Source organism: Gossypium hirsutum, chromosome D05 (genome assembly GCF_007990345.1).
Source record: "Gossypium hirsutum isolate 1008001.06 chromosome D05, Gossypium_hirsutum_v2.1, whole genome shotgun sequence".
Lineage (NCBI taxonomy): Eukaryota > Viridiplantae > Streptophyta > Magnoliopsida > Malvales > Malvaceae > Gossypium > Gossypium hirsutum.
Window position 1 is genome coordinate 12,888,194 of NC_053441.1, and position 5,597 is coordinate 12,893,790.

At 32.4% G+C, this 5,597-nt stretch overlaps 1 long non-coding RNA gene across 1 annotated transcript; it reads right to left on the reverse strand.

Moving 5' to 3' along the window:
* Positions 1–1,306: 1,306 nt before the first annotated feature.
* On the reverse strand, positions 1,307–3,848 carry LOC107905984 (uncharacterized). The gene is made up of 2 exons (XR_005913912.1): positions 3,773–3,848; positions 1,307–3,302 (listed from the first exon to the last, which is right to left on the reverse strand). It is a non-coding gene; the product is annotated as an uncharacterized lncRNA (long non-coding RNA).
* Between the last annotated feature and the right edge of the window lie 1,749 nt (positions 3,849–5,597).

Genomic DNA, 5,597 nt, shown 5'->3' on the forward strand with positions numbered 1-5,597 from the left:
AAAAATCGAACAAAGAACATACTTAATTTAAAGCCTCAAAGTGCCAAACCTAAAACACAAGAATGGCTTCTTTTCTCTTCAAGTTTCGGTAAGAACAAAGCCAAAATGAATGGCTATTTTGTTTTTATTTATTACACATTAATACATAATTTACTATTTTAACCTTTATTAATTCATTTAAAACTCCACTAACATATGTCCATAAAAGTCCACTCATAAATCCATTGGTATAATATCGACATAAGGACCCCACATTAGAAAATCCATAGCAAGTAAGCACTTTAACAATTAGCTAGCCACTTTTGCATTTTATGCGAGTAAGTCCTTTTTCTAAAATCGAGCACACAAACGATAAAATTTTCACACGAAAATTTTCACACATATAAATTAACATGCTGTAGACACCAAAAATAATATTGAAATATTTTTCTGATTCGGATTTGTGGTTCCAAAACCACTGTCCGACTAGGGTCTAAACCCGGTTGTTACAGGGTCAATACCGATCGGGATGCTCGCAGGAACCATGTAACGGGAAGCTCAAGAAGGCTTATAATAGGATACTCATAAGAGCTATGGTGTGTCCGCAACATAGGCAGGACCACAACCAATACGGGAAATCCTGTATCCATTGAATTTCATTTATTCAAACGGGATTTAACATTTATCGGGTATTATCGGATATGTGACTGATTTTCATTGTAACAGCCTAAATTTGGGGCTAGTCGGAGTAGTGGTTTTGGGACCACTAATTGGATGAGAAAAAAAATTATTTTCATTATATTTTTATGGTCTACGATTCATAAAATGATTTTGTGAAAATTTCGTTCGAAATTTTTGACGTTTGGACACTCAATTTAGTCAAAATGACTAAATTGTAAAAAGTGAAATAGTTGAGTTCTATATGTTAAAGGTGTCCAATTGTTATGAAATTTTAAATTGGAGGTCTTTATATGGTAATTAGACCATTAGTTAAGTTGGTGGACAAAAATGGGTATGGTTAGACATGTTTCCAAAGTTTTTCATTAAGGGCATTTTGGTCATTTAGTTATTAAAATGAATTAATGTAACATCCCTTACCCGTATCCAATACCGGAACAGGGTACGAGGCGTTACCGGAATTAAAATTTCTTGAACATATAAAACCGGGTCATAAAATTTCGTCAACATGTATCACACTATAATTGGACATCCGAATATCCAATTTTACATTCACATTCCCATGCAAATCGTCATTCATGAAATCATTTGTAAACCACCTCCACAACATTCAATTATGCAATTACCACATACATGAATAACCATATCATAGGCGTATTGGCCATCTCCAAATAGCCTTAATCAAAAAGAACATTTATTAAATAAAGGTCAACATTTTAGGCCATAAGAAATATGACATATATGACAAAACGACCAAACCTACTATACATGCCGTAACCCAAAAATTTATGTATCTAGATATACCAAGTGTTCTAATTGATAGTGTGAGCAAATCTCCGACGTCCACCGATTCCCGAGCTAACTTGGCGATACTATAAGGCAAAGGAAAAGAGAGGGGAAGTAAGCATAAATGCTTAGTAAGTTCATATGAAAATAATAAGAAATTATTAAACTTGTGTGGACAAATCCTCGCAATAATTTCTTATGATGATATAATCATTATATCACATGCTTACACTTTATTACTAATATTCACATTAATCTGTTTACTTGAGTCACTGTTACTAAATTATTTATTTCTCGAGCTACAAAACTCCAAATGAAGAACCGTAAAATTTCCCTGAAACTAGACTCACATAATTTCTTACTATAGAAATTTCAGAATTTTTGGTCTAGCCAATTAATACAGTTTATTCATTAAATTTACCCCTATTTCGTTGTCCAACAGTTCTGACACTTCTTCACAACGAATCAATTTTATCCTCGTACAAAATTCATATGATGTTCTCGTTTATTTCACTTGAAAATAGACATAATAAGGATTTCAAACATATAAATTATACTCCATAGTTATTTTTGTACAATTTTTACTGATTTTTCAAAGTTGGGACAGGGGATTCCTAAACTCATTCTGACCCTGTCTCACTAAAATTCAAATACCTCATAATTCACACTTCTTTGGCTTACTCTGTTTCTTTTATGGAAAAATAGACCCATTAATATTTAATTTCATATCTCACCCAAACTTTAATTCAATTTCCACCATTTTTGGTGATTTTTCAAAGTTATACTAAAGCTGCTGCCCACAACTGTTTTAAGGTCAATTTCACTCATTCATTAATTCTTTGTGTTCACTTTCATTTATATACACTTACACCAAAGCATTTTATATCTTTGCACACAACAATCAAGTGATCATAAACACATCTTACTCGTTTGCATCCTTATCAATAATGCATCATAATCTGAGCACATTATTTATGAATCTCATATACATACCCGTGCCTAGTCATAATACTCACATATCCTACTCTTACTTATCTTGAGCATACTCCTTGAATTTCCCGTTGAATTACTTGTAATATTAGGGATTTTTGGGATATCTCGTACACCTGGTAGGACGCCAATGCCATATCCCAGATATGATCTTACATGGGATCACATATCAGTGCCGATGCCATGTCCCAGACATGGTCTTACACTGGCACTCAAAACTAATCTCGAGCCGATGCCATGTCCCAGACATGGTCTTACATTGGCACACTCACTGCCATGGTCCAACCATGGTCTTTTCTGTCAATTCATTACGAGTTGTAGTACGAATGTACTTGACCCTGCATTTCTCACGATTGATCCTTCAATCTAATCTCGTACTTGCATAAAGTCATGATTAGATAACAAATTTATATAAAATAACACATCATCTCAATTCAAATTTAATAATCGATCACTATAAACTAACTATACGAACTTACACATTCTCATAACATTATCAAATACTCAATGTTTCATACACTAATTGCCATCGTATAGCTGAAGCTATCATAATCTCGCACACTAAGTGCCTTACATAGCCGAAGCTATCTCGGTCTCGCACACTAAGTGTCATAAATAGCTGAAGCTATTCCAAATCGCACACTAAGTGCCATAAATAGCCGAAGCTATCTCGAATTTTATATTAAGTGCTAAAGATAGCCGATTTATTGTTAAACGTGACTGTATTCTCATGTATACAATTTATGCAATAACAAAGCATTAAAAACATAATTGTAACGATGATTAACGCGTACGAACTTACCTCAACGCGAGTCGATTATTTTGATTGACATTTCCCCGTATTTGGTCCAAATCTCGATTTTTTTAATCTAAAATGTCACATTTCACTTAATTATCAATCACATTACTCATTTTAATACAAAAATCATACTACGGAAAATTTACAATTTTGCCCCTAAACTTTCTCATAATTACAATTTTGCCCCTAGGCTCGTAATATGATTTTTATTCAATTTCCCATAACATTCAAGGTCAGCCAAACCTTTTTCTCTTCTAAAGCAACCTCAAATTCTTATTATTTACAACTTTTAGGAGCATTTACAACTTTTACTAATTAACCCGTTTTAACCATTTTCAACGAAAATCACTTAGCAAAAATCATTCTCCTAACCTCGTGCACCCTTATTCTATCATTAAACATCAAAATGCACAAATATCTAGCATGGGTCAATTTTTAAACTTCATTTTTCGTGCAAATAAATAGTAAAAATAGAAAGGTTAAGCTTCTAGGATCTCAAAAATATGAAGAACATTAAAAACGGGGCTCAAATGCACTTACAATTGAACTTTGAAAAAGCTTGAAACCCTAGCCATGGCTTGCTGAAAGTTTCGGCAGCATGGAGAAGAGAATGAGCAGATTTTTGGGTTTCAATTTTGACTTTTATGCCTTAAAACACCCAAATGACAAAAATGCCCTTTTTATTATACCTTCAATTTTTACCCTTCCATGACTAGTTTTGTCCATAACAAAATATGATGGTCTATTTGTCATTTAAAGACCTCTAATTTAAACCCCCATTTAAAACAAGTACTTATGTTCTAGAACTCATATTTTGCAATTAATACAATTGGATCCCAATAATAAAATTGGGCACTTTATCAATAAAATTTCTTAACAAAATTTGCACACCATCACCCAAACATATCATAGACTCTAAAATAATTATAAATTAAATATTTCTACTTCGAGTTTTTAGTCTTGAAACTACTGTTCTGACTAGGCCCTATTTTGGGCTGTTACAATTAAAAACAAAATTAAAAGCCAATTTTTGTCCATCTTCAACCCCTAAGCCGAAAATTACATGGAGAAACCATGGCTAGGGTTTTTCAAGCTTCCAAGCTCTATTGGTTTGTGTTTAAAAATTTGCCCATGAATGATATGCATGTATTTTGATGTTTTATGGAAGAATATGAATGTTTGACATGTGATAAACAATTTGTACTAAGTAATTTTCGATGAAAATGCCTAAAAGGATTAATTTGTAAAAGTTATAAAATATGTCACAAGTGTGTGAATAAGTGAGTATTGTGGACTGATATAGTTATGAAAATGGTTCAGCTAGATCTAAAATGCAAGGAAATTGAATAAAAATTATTTTACGAGCTTAGAGGCAAAATCATAATTTTGTAAAACTTTAGGGGCAAAAACATAATTTTGCTAAAGTATGATTTTTAGACTGGAATGAATAGTGTGAAGGTTATATAAGTTAAATGTATTGTTATAAATCAAGAAAGACGAGAAATTAAAATTGATCGATGAAAAGAAAAGTAAGAAAAAGTGAAAAATTCCCGAATGAAACTTTAGAATAAAAAAGGATACGAATGAAGTGACAGAAATGATCACATGTGTGGCACGGATTGTGTGTAGGCCACTATGTAAAAGTGAAAGTGATGGTCACGTGTGTAGTACTATGTGCAGGCTACTACGTGTACCAGAATGATAGGTCGCATGTGTAGTACTATGTGCGGGCTACTATGTGAACCAAACATCATTGATTAGTAAGGTGGTTGCTATGAGCTGATTCCATCGGACATCATTGATTAATAAGGTGGTTGCTATGTTCTGAATCCACCGAGTATCTGTTATTATTCCGAAGTGTTCATCGGGAAATTGACTAAGTGTAATTGAATAATGAATATAGGTGTGGAATTAAATTGAGTATCGACTTAGAAATGGAAAAGTGAATTTTGAATTGAATTGTGATTGAAAGTGAAAAAGTGAAATTATGAAAGAGTACATTTAGCAATAAAACAGTTTAGACAGCAACAGTTGTGTGACTTTGAAAAATCACCAAAAATAGTGGAGATTGAATTAGAGGCTGAATAATATATGAAATTGAAGCTGAATGAGTTTATTTTCACATAAAAGAAACAGAGCAAGCAAAAGAGTTATATATTTTGAGATATTTGAAGTTTAGTTAGACAGAGTCAGAATGAGTTTGAAATCCCCTATTCTGACTTTGGAAAATTGTCAAAAATTATACAAAAATAATTATGGGATAAAGTTTATATGTTTAGAATCTTCAGTGAAATTTTTTTCAAGAGAAACAAACGGAAACAATATCTGAATTATGTACAATGAGATAATTAATTTTTAATGAAGA